The sequence below is a fragment of the Lucilia sericata genome, unplaced genomic scaffold (assembly GCF_015586225.1).
Source record: "Lucilia sericata isolate MDLA Ls3-8-SP2 unplaced genomic scaffold, ASM1558622v1 Contig000498F_arrow, whole genome shotgun sequence".
NCBI lineage: Eukaryota > Metazoa > Arthropoda > Insecta > Diptera > Calliphoridae > Lucilia > Lucilia sericata.
In genome coordinates, this window is record NW_023994512.1 from 239221 (window position 1) to 258334 (window position 19114).

Genomic DNA, 19114 nt, shown 5'->3' on the forward strand with positions numbered 1-19114 from the left:
CTATAATCGCCATATGTTATCTGTTAGATACACTACATATACATTCATGACAAATTTCCAGCAATTTTCTACAAATTTTTATTAAGTTTATCATAAACTTGCAGATTATATGTACGCCATTTGCAAAACCTACTAAAGTCACAATTTATATTTTTAGTACTTTTTGCTTTTAGTCTCTAAAGGTTTTAATATTTATATAGTACAACATATACATATAGTAGAAACTTACTCATACATAAAACATATATAAGCTCCCACACCATCTTTATACATACTGTATATATGTACTGCGTACATATGGTTGTATATATTTTGGTATGTGATACTAAATATTATCAATATTTTATCGCTTTTTTATCATTTACGGCAAATGGTGTGTCTGAAACCCAATACTTGTTCATATAGTACAAGCATTAAAGGCACAAAACAAAAAAAACTCAGCCTAGTCACGATACCATGAACAAACGCAATTGAATTGATAACAAGTGTTTAATTATAAAATGTTTTCTCTATAAAAAGACGTAAAGTATAAAAAAATATGAAACAAAAAAATTTTACAAGGCTGTATTGTTTATGGCAGATCAAAGTCAGAGATTAGGAGCAAAAAAAATATTTTCGATTAAAAATCAATAATTATGGTGAATATGTGCAAAAGGTATCTTATAGGTTGAGTACTTAGAAAAGCTTTGTAATTTTATAAAAGTTCTTTTGAAATAGGTCGTCTGCTGTAAACAATAACACATCACTCGAAAAAATGTATTGTTTCGTTTCGACAAATCATCAATTCATCAATAAGAATTGATGAATTGATTTTGACCACACCCACTATAGATTCCGCCCATTTTTATTTCAATTAGCAAATAGACAAAGAGATTGAATATTGTTGAAAAAAATATATATTTAAAAGTTATACATTTATAATTATTCAATAATAACTATTTATTTTTGTAGAAGATGCCACGCCTACTAGTTTATTTCCTTCTATTTCGATATAAATTTTGTTAAGATCACATCCTTCAATGAAAAGCTCACGGCTTGCAGACTTCATTCTCCCATTTATAATTGCAGCAACTGAAATTATTATCACGATCCGTTGTAATGATCCTAAGGACCTAAAAACATCATCTTTGTCAGGAGAACTTCTTTAAAGATTCTATGTTATAGTTTATCTTTAACACACCAACATCATTCAGTTTCAGAGGAATTAGAACAGCATAAGATCAAAGTTCTTGATCATCAGTATCTGGAGGTATATCATCTGAGTTGTATTCAACTTTGATTCAGATTTAAGAAAATATTTGAATTCGGAACTATTAATCCTCAAGATATTTGCAAAATAAAAAGATTCAAATAAATAATGATCAAGATCGTAGTTTGATTGAAGAAACTGTAGTTACTTTCAGATCCGTTGTAATGGTAATGATTGGACCTAAAGACATCAGCTCTGTCTAAAGAACTTCTTTAAAGCTTCTATGTAACAGTTCCTCTTTAACCCACCAACATCACTTAGTTTTAGAGGAATAATTAGAACAGCATTAGATCAAAGTTCTTGATCACCAGTATCTTGAGGTATGTATATCACAAGGAAGACACAGAGCCTGTTTAGAATTTAACTTTGTTTCAGATTGAAGAACATATTTGAATTCGGAATTGTTAATCCTCAAGTTATTGCTTTCTGTTTTCAAAATTTAAGATTCCAATAAATAATGATCATGATCGCAGTTTGATTGATCGGGCCTAAATACAATAAAGATTCTATGTAACAGTTGGTCTTTAACCCATCATCATTATTCAGTTTCCGAGGAATTAAAACAGCATTAGATCAAAGTTCTTGAGGTCCAGATGCAAAAAGATCTTTGAATTCGGAACAATTGATCATCAAGATATTTGCTTTCTGCCTATGCTTTCAAAACAAAATACTCAAATATATATTGATCATATTAAGCATCATGATCGCAATAGCGAAAATAAAGATAACTATTGTCAAATTGATCTCACCTTCCAGATCGGCAATGTAATGAACCAGATGTTTATGCTACCAAAACATTATGATCGCAGTTTGATCAGATCACATAGAAGACGAACGAGTTATTATGAAATTAATCGCAAACTAACATAACACGGTACTGGGCGATCTATATTTTAAATACCTTCCAATTCGGCAATGTAATGGCCTAGAATATGTGAGACATGTGTTGGGTCCTATATCACTACAACAACACATATCCTATGCAGCAGTACATCTTATGATCATAAGGAATTACAAGCTACAGAAGACGATCACAATCCAATCAATAATATTAAGTTATCAGAAGTTTGATCTCGAGCCATATCAATAATTGTTACCATAACAGTTGTGGATTTCAGTTGGGAAAGCTGATCTTTTAACATGAAAAATATCTTATGTTTGAACATTACATTCCTTGCAATAACTGCAATTTACTGTCACACTTTAGAAAGTGCACAATAAAAGTTCGATACAACCCGAAAACCCACAACATATAGATTTCCCAAGAAAAAGCAAAAAACAAAAACCAACAACAAAGAAATGTGCAATGAATTTAGTATTGCTATATTGTCCACCATATGAGTACATACTTACTTGTCGTCATACGTACACTTTGGTTCATGAACGTCTAACACACTCAATGACTCGTTAAAAGTCCCTCAAGATCAATTTTTCATATTTTTACTATATAATACTACCACTCGTAGTCGTAATAGTATCATATATGTAATAATAATAATGAAAACACTTAAGTTTTATAACAATGAAATATGTGTAAGTATTACAACAATAAATATCGCTTAAATTGTGAAATAAACTGTATAATATTAAATTAAAAAAAAAAACCCAAACAGAAAAATAGAAAAATATACTAAATAAAACACTAAAAGAGCAACATTTTAAGCAAAATCCAAAAAAGAATATGGTCCATTGTGTAATATATGAATATATGCTGCTGCATAGTAGGGCTAATATGTTTTTTTATATTTAAAAGTTCAAAAGGTTAAAAACCGCATTTGTTGGAATTTTTTATTATTATTGTGCTCTTTATTTTCTTTATAGGAATTAAGTCAATACTTGGCAACAGTTTTGTTATTAAAAGGTTGAGTATATATTGTTTTTTCCTTCTTTTGTTATAGAGCAATATTTATAGGGAAATAATTTGATTTATAAATCATTGGTTTTTAAAACTTTAAAATTAATTTTCTACTTGAAGCATTTCAACAGACTCTTTTTTACCGGGATCAAGGATCTTAATTAGTAGAAAGTAGATGTAAATAATCTTTCCATAATAAAGATTCAAAGTTTCTTTTCGTGAACAATATGTATAAAGTCTTTTCACACTATAGTGCACAAAACTCTGGTACCCCTACAAGTAACTATTCCAGATGCAAGCAGATCATTGAATTCGATAAAGTTTCAAAGTATTTCAACGATCAGTCTGCAATACAAATGCAAAATGATCCTTGAATTCTGCTGCCGCTTCCAATATAAAAGATTTTTAAATAAATATTGATCAGATTCCGAGCAGAAATGATCATTTACGAAGTTGTCTTGCCTATGCTAACGTATCAAAACTAGCATTATGTAAATACGTTGGACAATCTAGCTCTTTCTTATACTGCTTTACATGCCTCCCTGATCGCTAATATATTAGTCTAAAAGACGTTAGCTTTATCTGGAACATATATAAGGAACGTTATGGAAAAATTTTCTATTTTATCAAATATTCTATGAAACAGTTTATTTTTAACCCATCATCATTAATCCGATAAAAATTTCGTCCAAGATAGAAATTACGATCGATAACATCTCGTTCTTGATCGTCGGCATGCTTACGTACTCAAACTAATATGATGTATCTAGCTCTTTTCTGTCTTTACATAACCTCCTGATCGATAATATATCGGTCTAAAAGACATCAGCTTTATCAGGATGATATGTTGAGGAACCTTGTTGAAAACATGTCTATTTCTTCAAAGACTCTTTCTTTAATCCACCAACATCAACCAGTTTAATCTTTCAGCATATCATCGAGGTTTTGACTCTAATAGATTAAACTAAAGTAGAGATTTTGTGTCCAAACATTCTTGATCGCCAGCATCTCGAGGTACATACATACATATATTACGTTTATATTTATATATTCCACGGGCGTCAATAGTGGTTCCGATTTTTCGATCATATTTGAAAAACATGAATATACTCTTGAGTGTTCGTATATACATTACGATCTTATTACGTTCGAGGGATACATTTGGGTGATAAAATATTGTCTACATAGATCTTATATAATAGTCTGAGATTTAGTTTTTGAGATCCTTTCATGGGTCAATTGATGACGGAAATTTCCGCCTAAAATGAGTACAGGCATTAGTCAAACAGATATAAAATTGTGAACCTCATAGTAGAATTTTTATGCATCAGTACTTGTGAAGATGGTAGCTTGAATATTCTCATCAGCAAACTGATGCCCCTGATCACATCACCCTTGGTTTGCATCTCAGCTATCGATCAAAGTAGAACTTTGGAAACAGGGGCACAGTCAATTCCCTTAAATATCAGATGCGTCGGCTCTAGCAGAAATGCATCAACATAGATGTCAGCGATGGCTAGGTCAAAAATTGTTTACAGACTGACCTGAGGCATTGAGCTCTAGAGCCTGTTTTAGCAATATTTCCTTAGTATCATTATCCTTTATTTCCTAAGCTCTGAAATTTCCTACACGAGGCATAGAAAATCCGACTTAGAAAGCTCATTGAGCAACCCAGATCTCTTAAATAGTTCCCAGTTAGTCTGGCTTCAACGACTCCAGTGAATTTGGCGCTATCAATTCTTCTAAGATTTATATAGGGTGCCAGTCCATCTGGTGTAAATTGTATCACGAACAATGTTGTTTTCAAACAAAGAGAATGCAAACCAAGACGACTAGAGAGTAGTCAGAGAAACTAGTGGGCAAATATAACGATTTCCTTTGAAATTAAAAAGCGCCACTAATACTCAGTACAAGCCTCCTTAATCAGACGATAATTTCTCCTCCAATAAGCAATACTAAGAGTGTTGACGGTTAATGAAGCAAATGGTTAAAAAGTTCCATAATGATCTTCTTGCCTCTAATACTCGGTACTGAGAATATGATGAGTCTTCATGCAGTTACCTAAGATTTTCCTTGGAATGGTTTGACCTGGGGTCCAACTAGGAAGCTTTATAATGATATACCATGGGTACCAGTAGCCCATAGGCAGTGTTTGTCTTGTCCCGGTTATTGAAAAGGCCCCTTCTATAGTTCGCGATAAGTTCGTTGCTGTTGCCGAGACAACATATACCCCGCAGAGCAGTGACTGTGGGACTAAGCATTGGAAATGAGTTGGTGTCAAGTGTATATAATACGGGTTGGATGTTACAGAGAACAATATAATCAGGTACCACGGATACCTTTAGCTCACAGGGTGAGTTTGTCTTGTCCCTGTTATTGGAGAGGTCCTTTGAGGGTGACTATGGTTAAGTGCAAACTAGCGGGAATTGAATGCTGATTAAAAGACTGATACACGGTAAAGTCTATAATTTGGGATAAGTTCGTTGCTGTTGCCGAGACAACAGATACTCCGCTTAGCAGTGACTGTGGAACTATGCTTTGGAAATGAGTTGGAGTCAAGTGTATATGATACGGGAAGGATGTTACAGAGAGCAATATAAGCAGGAAGTCGGTAGCCCACAGACAGAGTTTGTCTTGTCACTCTTATTGGAGAGGTCCTTTGAGGGTTGATTAAAAGACTGATACACGGTAAAGTATATAATTCGGGATAAGTTCGATGCTGTTGCCGAGACAACAGGTACCCCGCAGAGAAGTGACTGTGTTGCCAAATGAACTGAGACCATCCCATCAACTGGCTTCTAAGCCGATTACTTGATTAAAGAACCATGTACAAAAATTGGCACCGGCATGTAAGATAAAACCTCCATAAAGATACTGAATTTAAATTCGATATATTCCAACAATCCGATCATAGATCAGTTCAGATGGTAATCTATATATAGAAGGTTACCTTACTCATGTATTGATTGAATTTACATTAATGGAACTCGCGATGGAGGATGATCACATGGAACTGTACTGAGTAATAACAGGGTCAAAGGTTCTGAATTAATCCGCAAGTCTTGGATGGTTACCATGCTCTAGTTGGCTATTAAGAATCGTCAACACGATATTATCCTTTACATTATTTCTCATATTTTCGGTCTTCTTTTAGTAAGTTTTCTTTTATAAAATAGAATTTCTAAAAATCACCATATTAGATCTAAAACATAGTTTCCGAAAAATTCACTGAATTTAAGTTCGATATATTCCAACAATCCGATCATAGATCAGTTCAGATGGTAATCTATATATAGAAGGTTACCTTACTCATGTATTGATTGAATTTACATTAATGGAACTCGCGATGGAGGATGATCACATGGAACTGTACTGAGTAATAACAGGGTCAAAGGTCCTGGATTAAGCCGCAAGTCTTGGATGGTTATCATGCTCTAGTTGTCTATTAAGAATCGTTAACACGATATCATCCGTCACATCTTCATTATTTCTCATATTTTCGGTCTTCTTTTAGTAAATTTTCTTTTATAAAGTAGAATTTCCAAAAATCACCATATTAGATCTAAAACATAGTTTACGAAAAATTCACTTTTTAACACTAACAAAAAAAATTTATTTTAATTTCCTTTCAGATAAAAGATTCCTTTAAGAATTCGTATTTTCTTTTCAAGTTTTTCGGTGAAAAAGATATAAAGGGAAACTTTTTATCCTTTCTTTAGTGTGTCTAATATGCGTAAATTGTAAAAAGGACGAAAGCAAAAAAACATATTGAGTTGAAGTCTTTATAAAAATTTGGGTTAAAATAAATACGGAAATAAGTACAAACATTTTGGACCATATATATATACTTAAAAACTCGTAAGCATGATTTAAAAAAAAAAAACAGTTGTAAAAGTAGAGAAATGAAAACATTTACATTTTAGAACAGAAACATAACAAATTTAGGAGGTGGGTAAACCATTAGCAGAAAAATGGTACATGATACATTTCGTAACCCAACAATAACAACTGTATCAACAACAATGAAAGGGAATCATTATTTCACATACATTGTTGTATATACTACTCGTATACATAATTCAATGACCTGAATTTTTCAAATCGTATTTTAGTTCTGTGTGTATTTTTCTAGGTTTTTTTTGCTTTTTATGTGCATAGAATTGTAAAAATGAAATAGAATAAAACTAGTGATAAGACAACAAACAATCGTCGTATAGTATATACACAGAATAGTGAAAATAAATACAACAAGTAAAGTGTAATGGAAAAGAAATTAAAGATTTTTTTGGAACAGATTTGATTTAAACGCTTTTTGGAGATTGTACAAAAAAGGGTAGAAATATTTTCAGCTGAATAGTTTTAATTAGTTATACATTTGGGATCGTTTTTTTTTTGCAAATTTTAAAAAAGAATCTCCACCATGGAAGCTCTTTATCAGATTTGGAGCAGCTTGGGAACAATATCATTATAACTCTACCAAGCATCCCACAGGGGAATTTCTTTGTTATACTTAAGCTAGAAGACATTAACTTCTAAATTGAAGACCTCAGGAAGTATGAGAGAATTTTAGTTATGTATCAAATGCATTTCGGGCATATAGCCACCGCCACTGCTGTTAGGGTAGCACATTCTGGACTTCCAATTTTAGGTCACTTTTTCGAACATTGTTGGTTTTATGTCACACATAACACGAATAAAGCTGGCTTCCAAGGCATCAACTTGTGGCTTCACGTAAATAATCGAGAAGTGTCAAAACGTACGACCATGACGAGTCCATATCTTCTTTGACAACACCCTACCGCCCCATTGTGCATCTTACACGCCAGTGAAAATTGTTATAAATGGTTCTGTCGATCCATGTACAAGCACATTGCTCAAGTACTGGATCTATCTAATTTCTGACCATTGCTGAACCGTTGCTTAACTTCCGAGATGGAAAAACATCACTTCCGTTTACAACCACGCATATCAGATGGCCTCTGTTGAGTCGGCAACAGCACCTAGACGTGTATTCGGTAGACGGAAACACGAATCCATTAAATAAGCCGAGAACTAGTTCTTACTCACAGGGAACAGATAGTGTTAAAGCTGGTACGAACAGAGTAAACGCTGGACGTACCTGGACAAGAAACGGTATGGTATCACTTGTATAAGATACCTTTCATCCATCACCATTCAACTTAGCACATTCAGCACTCATTGAGAATAACATCCGACACACTCACTCTTAGTATACGGGTGGGTAAGGTTCGTATACCCCTACATTCTACCCTTATTATATACACTTAACACCAACGATTTCTCTCCCGCGAATTTGGGTTTAAACCAGAGCCACCACGTGCACCCAGAAGGGACCTCCCCAATAACCGAGACAAGATGAAGTCCGAAGTCGAACTGTGCCCTGTGGGCTACCGGATCCCGTGGTTGTCTGATTCGACCCGATGTCAAATCTTTCCAAGGAAAGACCGAGTAAGTTTATCTATTTTCCCCGGAATTGCAATAACACCAACCCCGGGGGGTTGAGATCTAGGAGACCGATTAAGAAGTCCATTTCCCGAACTCCAGTTATGAAATGTTTATTTCAATAAATCAATGGCGTGTAACGCCGTTCCTTTGAAACCACTTCTCATCTGGATCAATGTCATCCATATTTTCAAGCAAAACATCATTAATTATGGTGCGGTAACGATCTCCATTGACCGATATGAGAGCTTTAGCTCTATTTATGAAGAATGAATCGTGTAAACTGCACCAAACGGTACATTTGTATGGATGATTTTGGTGGTTTATCAGCACAAACTTCACTTTGCTCCACAGGAAATAATCTAGAGGTGTCAAAATGCATGAACTTAGAGACCGAGAAGTCCATTTCTCGAAATCAATTTATCAATTATTATTTATATTTTATATGGCACGTAGAGCCGTCCTTTTTAAATCATATCTCCTCCTGATTGAAGTTATCCATATTTTCCAACAAAACTTTTGAATCATAGTGCTTAAAAGTCCATTAGATCGAATCACTTATCTATTCTTTGGACAAAAAATTGGGCCATGAGAGCTACACCGACTAAAGACCTAGAAACATCGCTGTGCTAGCGACTCTTATCTCGAGGCGTCATCAATGTATACTGGATATAAGTATTGGACACAAACATCTAATGAATCTGATGAGAATACCAGAAAGAGAAATTGTCGGATATTGTGAGACATTGATCCCGGGAATCAGACAGAGAATCTTGGTGAAATGGAACATTAGAGTTAACACCTATGGGAATCTGTTGCCACACGGAAGGCTCTGAACTGCGAGACAGTAGGGTCATGGTGTAAAAGATCGTATTTGAAGCCCTGCTAACTAGACGAATCGCTGGCGCTAATGTAATACTCTGTATTTGGTGGGACCTACAGGGTTCTATCTATTATGCGCTGCTGAAAGCAGGTCAGACCTTAACAGGTTCAGTGTTATCGCTTTCGCACACAATATTGGCTTAAAATAGATGAACAGTTCTTTTGGCATAGAATCCAGTACAAATATTAAAGTCAAGTATTTGTAAAAAATTTTGTTAAATTAAACACCCAATAAATAAAATTTTTCCTATTTTGGCAACCCTTACACCAAATAAAAGGATTAAAAACACTTAAAATTAAATGATAGAAAATAATTTATTACACCTTACCATTTGATAACAACAAATTAATTACTCGTTCACTGGAAATGCACCTGATGACAATTGAAGACAAATTTTCTTTATATATTCGTTTATTATTATTATTATTTTTACTACTCTCTTTTCTGGTTTTCAATAAGAGAGAGAGAGTGTGTTTTTTGTGTTTAAGTGAGAGAAAGTACTACCAAGAGGGGGTGTTGTTTTTCTTTACGTAGTAGTACTATTTTGATTATTTTTTTTTTTTTTTTCTAAACAAAAAAAAACACAATTTGTTAATATGAATGAAAATGCATATGGGTGTATATGTATGTGTGTTAACTTGTTATTGCTATTTTGTTAATTAATTGTTTTGTTGTTTTTAACGTCGTACACGTTTCGATTCGACCGTTAGACGTTGTTTAATGTTGTGTATCTCGAGGAAAACTAAAATGTCCTTGTATGACAACGACTGACTGACACAATAACGAAAAAATTAAACAGTAGCAACAACAAGAACAACAAGAAAATAAATACACGAACGTAATAAACGAATTTACACACGCACTCACATAACAACACATAAATTTACAGAGTGTTATATTCGGCCTTACCGATTCTTAAATACCGTTCTGCTAAGCAGAAGTAAATTTTATAAAAACGTAAAATACCTTTAAAAATTTCAATTTTAAAAATTTGGAAAACTACAATTTGGTTTCCTTAACGAAGCGATTTTTAAGTCGAATTTTTTACCAATATCAATATCGAATAGAACTGATTTAGAACTGAACTAGAACTGAACTAGAACTGAACTAGAACTGAACTAGAACTGAACTAGAACTGGACTAGAACTGAACTAGAACTGAACTGAACTGAAATGAACTGAAATGAACTAGAACTGAACTAGAACTGAACTAGAACTGAACTAGAACTGAACTAGAACTGAACTAGAACTGAACTAGAACTGAACTAGAACTGAACTAGAACTGAACTAGAACTGAACTAGAACTGAACTAGAACTGAACTAGAACTGAACTAGAACTGAACTAGAACTGAACTAGAACTGAACTAGAACTGAACTAGAACTGAACTAGAACTGAACTAGAACTGAACTAGAACTGAACTAGAACTGAACTAGAACTGAACTAGAACTGAACTAGAACTGAACTAGAACTGAACTAGAACTGAACTAGAACTGAACTAGAACTGAACTAGAACTGAACTAGAACTGAACTAGAACTGAACTAGAACTGAACTAGAACTGAACTAGAACTGAACTAGAACTGAACTAGAACTGAACTAGAACTGAACTAGAACTGAACTAGAACTGAACTAGAACTGAACTAGAACTAACTGAACTAGAACTGAACTAGAACTGAACTAGAACTGAACTAGAACTGAACTAGAACTGAACTAGAACTAGAACTGAACTAGAACTGAACTAGAACTGAACTAGAACTGAACTAGAACTGAACTAGAACTGAACTAGAACTGAACTAGAACTGAACTAGAACTGAACTAGAACTGAACTAGAACTGAACTAGAACTGAACTAGAACTGAACTAGAACTGAACTAGAACTGAACTAGAACTGAACTAGAACTGAACTAGAACTGAACTAGAACTGAACTAGAACTGAACTAGAACTGAACTAGAACTGAACTAGAACTGAACTAGAACTGAACTAGAACTGAACTAGAACTGAACTAGAACTGAACTAGAACTGAACTAGAACTGAACTAGAACTGAACTAGAACTGAACTAGAATTAAACTAGAACTGAACTAGAATTAACTAGAACTGACTAGAACTGAACTAGAACTGAACTAGAACTGAACTAGAACTGAACTAGAACTGAACTAGAACTGAACTAGAAATGAACTAGAACTGAACTAGAACTGAACTAGAACTGAAATGAACTGAACTAGAACTGAACTAGAACTGAACTAGAACTGAACTAGAACTGAACAAGAACTGAACTAGAACTGAACTAGAACTGAACTAGAACTGAACTAGAACTGAACTAGAACTGAACTAGAACTGAACTAGAACTGAACTAGAACTGAACTAGAACTTAACTGGAACTGAACTAGGACTGAACTAGAACTGAACTAGAACTGAACTAGATATTACAAATAGAATGACAAACTTACATACGCCTCTTTCAAGAAGGTGAAGGGTATAAAAAAACAAACTCAATAGATTTGACGTTGTAAGAGAACTTGACCAACAAGCAACAAAGTACAAAGCAGCCAGCAGGGGTGTAAAGGAAATGCAAAAACAAAATAAACGAAGAATTAGGGTTGATTTTTTTACACTTTGTTTGCTTTGTTTAATTATTTTGGTGTTTTTTTCTATTTCCTTTTTGGTTAAAAGAGAGCAAAAAAACACTTGTTTCTTATTTAAAGGAATTTAAGGAAAGGAATTCTATTAAAACTAAAGGAATTTTTCTTTAAATAGAGATAAATATAAATAAACACTTGTTTTGGGGGGAAAAGGCAAAAAAAAACACCTTTTTAAATATTTATAAATTAACGCTTTAATTAAGAGTTGTTTTTTATAAAATTTACTTTAAATTAAAAAAATTTTTAATAATTTCTGTTAATTTTTTGATGTTATTAAAAAGTTTGGTTTTATTTTTTCCATTTGACACACTTGACTTTCTTGTTGTTAAAGTTGTTGTTGCTGCTGCTCATTTGTTATTTTTTTTTTTTCTTCTTCTGTATTCTTCTTCTTGTTCTATTAATCAAGGGTGTTGTAAAGAAATTTTTCACGTATACACAGCAGCGGGTCTTTTCTTTAGCTCTTAAACTCTCGCACACACATACTTTTGCTTTACATACTCATACACTCATACACACTTGTATAAATTTAGAATATTATATATTTTTTTCTCTTTTTTTTAATAATTCTACCAATTCTTCTTCTTATTTTTCTTATTTGATTTTTGCACAGAAAATTTTTAAGCCTTCGAAATTTTTTATGTTTTCTACATTTTTCTTTAGAAAAACTTGAAATTTCTTTTTAAAATTACTTTCATTCACTAGAAAACTTTTTAAATTTTCTTAATTTACCTCAATAATTTCAAATTTCTATATATTTTACATAGAATTTTTGCACTAAATTTTATAATATTTCTTTTTTCTCTTTTTTTTAGGTGTTGTTTTTTTTTTCTTTTTACTATCAGTGTTATACGCAGCGCTTAGTTTATATTTTAAAACACACCCGTTCACGACACTACTACAAAATGACTACTCACTAAAAGTAAGATTTACTTGCCAGTTAAGCTAATTTAGACAGTTGAATGGTGTTGTGTGTTTAGCTATTTTCAACTGTCAAATGAAGGGTTAAGGCAGAGTTGTTGTGAAAACCAATAAATGCAACTCTGTAACAGATGTTAAAGGAAATTGCAAATAAATGCTAAAAAAAAAATTAAAAATTCCTTTAAACGCACGAAATTTTTTAAATTTATAATGTAAATGTTGTTTTTATTTAAATTTATTATAATTTTAATATATTCTTTAATAATTATGTTGAAAAAAGGTATATATTTAATAATATATATATATTTAATAATATTGACATATAGAGGTCGCTTTGCTAGTAACAGTGTTGCATTTAGTGCTTGCTTTAGTGGTATACAAAACTAAACTGTTATAAAGCTAAAGTATTATACATAACATGATTATTTGTCTAAAGTATTATATATTTTTTGTGTTGCCATTTCATCTGTTAAGGTTCGGCGCATTAAAAAACGGAAATATATGTTTGAATAAAAAATTACACAACTAAACAGAATTGAACTTTCTTGGTGCGTTTTAATTAAATGTTATATTTTTATAAACAAACTAGTTAGACCCAGTCTAGTCTATAGTCTAGTCTATAGTCTAGTCTATAGTCTAGTCTATAGTCTAGTCTATAGTCTAGTCTATAGTCTAGTCTATAGTCTAGTCTATAGTCTATAGTCTAGTCTATAGTCTAGTCTATAGTCTAGTCTATAGTCTAGTCTATAGTCTAGTCTATAGTCTAGTCTATAGTCTAGTCTATAGTCTAGTCTAGTCTATAGTCTAGTCTATAGTCTAGTCTATAGTCTAGTCTATAGTCTAGTCTATAGTCTAGTCTATAGTCTAGTCTATAGTCTAGTCTATAGTCTAGTCTATAGTCTAGTCTATAGTCTAGTCTATAGTCTAGTCTATAGTCTAGTCTATAGTCTAGTCTATAGTCTAGTCTATAGTGTAGTCTATAGTCTAGTCTATAGTCTAGTCTATAGTCTAGTCTATAGTCTAGTCTATAGTCTAGTCTATAGTCTAGTCTATAGTCTAGTCTATAGTCTAGTCTATAGTCTAGTCTATAGTCTAGTCTAGTCTAGTCTATAGTCTAGTCTATAGTCTAGTCTATAGTCTAGTCTATAGTCTAGTCTATAGTCTAGTCTATAGTCTAGTCTATAGTCTAGTCTATAGTCTAGTCTATAGTCTAGTCTATAGTCTAGTCTATAGTCTAGTCTATAGTCTAGTCTATAGTCTAGTCTATAGTCTAGTCTATAGTCTAGTCTATAGTCTAGTCTATAGTCTAGTCTATAGTCTAGTCTATAGTCTAGTCTATAGTCTAGTCTATAGTCTAGTCTATAGTCTAGTCTATAGTCTAGTCTATAGTCTAGTCTATAGTCTAGTCTATAGTCTAGTCTATAGTCTAGTCTATAGTCTAGTCTATAGTCTAGTCTATAGTCTAGTCTATAGTCTAGTCTATAGTCTAGTCTATAGTCTAGTCTATAGTCTAGTCTATAGTCTAGTCTATAGTCTAGTCTATAGTCTAGTCTATAGTCTAGTCTATAGTCTAGTCTATAGTCTAGTCTATAGTCTAGTCTATAGTCTAGTCTATAGTCTAGTCTATAGTCTAGTCTATAGTCTAGTCTATAGTCTAGTCTATAGTCTAGTCTATAGTCTAGTCTATAGTCTAGTCTATAGTCTAGTCTATAGTCTAGTCTATAGTCTAGTCTATAGTCTAGTCTATAGTCTAGTCTATAGTCTATAGTATAGTCTAGTCTATAGTCTAGTCTATAGTCTAGTCTATAGTCTAGTCTATAGTCTAGTCTATAGTCTAGTCTATAGTCTAGTCTATAGTCTAGTCTATAGTCTAGTCTATAGTCTAGTCTATAGTGTAGTCTATAGTCTAGTCTATAGTCTAGTCTATAGTCTAGTCTATAGTGTAGTCTATAGTGTAGTCTATAGTGTAGTCTATAGTCTAGTCTATAGTCTAGTCTATAGTCTAGTCTATAGTCTAGTCTATAGTCTAGTCTATAGTCTAGTCTATAGTCTAGTCTATAGTCTAGTCTATAGTCTAGTCTATAGTCTAGTCTATAGTCTAGTCTATAGTCTAGTCTATAGTCTAGTCTATAGTCTAGTCTATAGTCTAGTCTATAGTCTAGTCTATAGTCTAGTCTATAGTCTAGTCTATAGTCTAGTCTATAGTCTAGTCTATAGTCTAGTCTATAGTCTAGTCTATAGTCTAGTCTATAGTCTAGTCTATAGTCTAGTCTATAGTCTAGTCTATAGTCTAGTCTATAGTCTAGTCTATAGTCTAGTCTATAGTCTAGTCTATAGTCTAGTCTATAGTCTAGTCTATAGTCTAGTCTATAGTCTAGTCTATAGTCTAGTCTATAGTCTAGTCTATAGTCTAGTCTATAGTCTAGTCTATAGTCTAGTCTATAGTCTAGTCTATAGTCTAGTCTATAGTCTAGTCTATAGTCTAGTCTATAGTCTAGTCTATAGTCTAGTCTATAGTCTAGTCTATAGTCTAGTCTATAGTCTAGTCTATAGTCTAGTCTATAGTCTAGTCTATAGTCTAGTCTATAGTGTAGTCTATAGTCTAGTCTATAGTCTAGTCTATAGTCTAGTCTATAGTCTAGTCTATAGTCTAGTCTATAGTCTAGTCTATAGTCTAGTCTATAGTCTAGTCTATAGTCTAGTCTATAGTCTAGTCTATAGTCTAGTCTATAGTCTAGTCTATAGTCTCGTCTATAGTCTCGTCTATAGTCTAGTCTATAGTCTCGTCTATAGTCTCGTCTATAGTCTAGTCTATAGTCTAGTCTATAGTCTCGTCTATAGTCTCGTCTATAGTCTAGTCTATAGTCTAGTCTATAGTCTAGTCTAGTCTATAGTCTAGTCTATAGTCTAGTCTATAGTCTAGTCTATAGTCTAGTCTATAGTCTAGTCTATAGTCTAGTCTATAGTCTAGTCTATAGTCTAGTCTATAGTCTAGTCTATATTCTAGTCTATAGTCTAGTCTATAGTCTAGTCTATAGTCTAGTCTATAGTCTAGTCTATAGTCTAGTCTATAGTCTAGTCTATAGTCTAGTCTATAGTCTAGTCTATAGTCTAGTCTATAGTCTAGTCTATAGTCTAGTCTATAGTCTAGTCTATAGTCTAGTCTATAGTCTAGTCTATAGTCTAGTCTATAGTCTAGTCTATAGTCTAGTCTATAGTCTAGTCTATAGTCTAGTCTATAGTCTAGTCTATAGTCTAGTCTATAGTCTAGTCTATAGTCTAGTCTATAGTCTAGTCTATAGTCTAGTCTATAGTCTAGTCTATAGTCTAGTCTATAGTCAGTCTATAGTCCTAGTCTATAGTCTAGTCTATAGTCTAGTCTATAGTCTAGTCTATAGTCTAGTCTATAGTCTAGTCTATAGTCTAGTTTATAGTCTAGTCTATAGTCTAGTCCTATAGTCTTGTCTATAGTCTACCCACTATAGTGGTGTATACTTTGTCTTTATTTAGTAGATTCGCCTTTATTGTAGTTTAGAACCATTATCAACTTTAATGTTATCAGAACAATTTCCGTTCCGTTTAATAGCATTTCTGTTATCTTTAAACATGAAATGTTAACAGCAAAGGAAACAGACACCGTAGATTTGTATTGAAATACTGTAAAGTAGCTAACTGAATTGTAAGGAAAAGGAAATAGAAAAAATAACAAACAATTCTGTTTCCTATGCATTTTGTAATCGTGTGAGTCAACTTTTCAAAGACTATTATATAACAATTTTTAAAATTTAAAACTATTTAAAAATATATAGCTATACCCAATGAGATTTGCTACGCTATTTTTTTAAATTAAATGGAGGATTCTAACACTAACAGTTTCGCATATAGTATACGAATTTTTGTATTTTATTCATATTTTAGGTACCACGTCCCCTATTGTTAGTCCACCAATTTTTTACCGAAATGTTAAAATGGAGGTTAAAGTTGTTTGTGTTAAATTTAAGGATTTAGCTCTAATAATTTCCCAGATATAGGAATTTTTGTAATTATTTCATATGAGTGCCGCACCCCCTATTGCTAGTCCAGCCTTGTTTTCCTAAATTGTTGATATGGATGTCAACGCTTTCCGTGCAAAATTTAAGGGTTCTATCTCCAAAAGTTTCCTAGATATACGCATTTTTGTATGTATTTCATATGGCAGGTGCCACGCCCAACATTGCTAGTCCTATTTTTCCCCCCATGAATTTCCCCGTGCAAAATTTTAAAATTATAATTCATATGGAAGGTGCCACTCCTCCTATTGATAATATGATAATTTTTTTTACAATCCGAATGAATACTAAAGTAATTTCGAGAAAATATTAGAACTATAACTGTTATTTGTGGGCGTGGCACCTTGCCTACTCGAAATTTCGAAATAAAAAGCAGCCTATTGGTCTTTCCAGACATACAGGAAGGCACTTTGAAAATTGCTAGAAACTCGTTAGCCGTACATACATACATATGTATATGACTAGACACGATCTTTCTTTCTGGCTATTATTTTAAGCTGAATGATCTAATTTATAAAATTATAATTACTAAATTTTACGTTTTCTAGCGGCTTTAGTAAAAGTCTAATTCTGCAGTTTCTAATGCATTTTGTAAAGAAATTAAATCTTAAAATGGGTAGTAAAATGTTTTAAAAAAAAACTTACCGTATATCACAATTACATACACTCCTAAAAGTATGCAGTGAAATATAACAATAAATTGCAAGCCTTTTTTAATATGTGTGGATGTTATAATATACCAGAGAACATTAATTTACTTTGAATTTTGTCAACACAAAACCTTTTGCTCATGCTTTTCTTAACAACTTTTTTCATTTCCTTTAAAACTCAAACAAAAACAAAAAAAAAATCATTCATACACCAACACTTTTAACAACATGAGCTTTTTTTATTTTATATTAATTTACTCTTTATAATTATACTTGCTCTCTTTTTATAAAAATTTTCCTTTACACACACCACCCCTTGCGTAATAAACTTTACAAATAACATTTTCGTTGCAACAACAACATTATTAAAAAAACACCAACAGGAGAATTTGCCAAACTTCTAAAACAACAGATACACACTTTTTTCTTTGCGACTGCGCTGCCGGCAGCACATTTTTCTTAGCAATTTTTTTAACAACTAATATTCTAGTAAATATTGCATTTTTTAAACAAAAATTTAACTATTTCTATAAAACTTTTTATACTCTTTATTTTTATTAACTTTTTATATTAATTAAAACACTTTTTCCATTTTTAAATTACTTTTTTATTACGACACTACCGGAGGATAAACGCATTGTTAAGAAATCACACTAATAACTAAATCGGAAAGGGAGCTTTTATAGTGAAGTAATGCAAAAAAATAGAAAGAGACAAACAGAGTGTAGGAGCTAATTGCTATTTTACATTTGTTAACAATGAGAGTGAGCAGTTGGATAAGTTGGAAATGGAAATAAGTTGAGATGTTAAATTTTGATACATTCGTGGTAGTGAGATAAATAAAAAGAGCAACAGGTTTTAATGCATTTGCTGTTGCTGTTTAAAATGAGTTAACAACAAATTACATATTTTTACATTGAATCGCATTGCGCATGTCCAAAATTATGATTGGATTTTTTGAGAGAGAAAAATTAAGGAAATGCAATAGTTTTATTAAAAAAGAGACCTGTCCATTTTAGTTAGTTAGTTAGTTAGTTAGTTAGTTAGTTAGTTAGTTAGTTAGTTAGTTAGTTAGTTAGTTAGTTTAGTTAGTTAGTTAGTTAGTTAGTTAGTTAGTTATTAGGTAGTTTAGTTAGTTAGTTAGTTTGTTTGTTTGTTTCTTGTTAGGTAGGTAGTTGTTAGTTAGTTAGTTAGTGTTAGTTAGTAGTTGTTAGTTAGTTAGTTGTTAGTTAGTTAGTATTAGTTAGTTAGTTAGTTAGTTAGTTGTAGTTAGTTAGTTGTTAGTTTAGTTAGTTGTTAGTTCTTAGTTTAGTTAGTTAGTTAGTTAGTTTTTTTTGTTAGTTAGTTTATTTCTTATTATTCGTTAGTTATTCGTTTAGTAGTTAGTAGTAGTTGTTAGTTAGTTGTAG

General features: G+C 32.3%; 1 protein-coding gene across 12 annotated transcripts in view; it reads right to left on the minus strand.

Moving 5' to 3' along the window:
• LOC119605576 (FERM, ARHGEF and pleckstrin domain-containing protein 2) overlaps window positions 1-13029 on the minus strand; it is a 143440-nt gene extending 130411 nt beyond the window's left edge. For 9 of the 12 annotated variants that reach the window (XM_037958776.1, XM_037958774.1, XM_037958779.1 and 6 more), the window contains exons 1-2: window positions 12818-13029; window positions 9779-10017 (exon numbers count right to left, since the gene is read on the minus strand). The gene's annotated coding sequence lies outside the window, so the exon portion shown is untranslated. The remainder of the gene's footprint in view (window positions 1-9778; window positions 10018-12817) is intronic. The other 3 variants (XM_037958782.1, XM_037958781.1, XM_037958780.1) reach the window with 1 other exon arrangement.
• Window positions 13030-19114: the final 6085 nt, after the last annotated feature.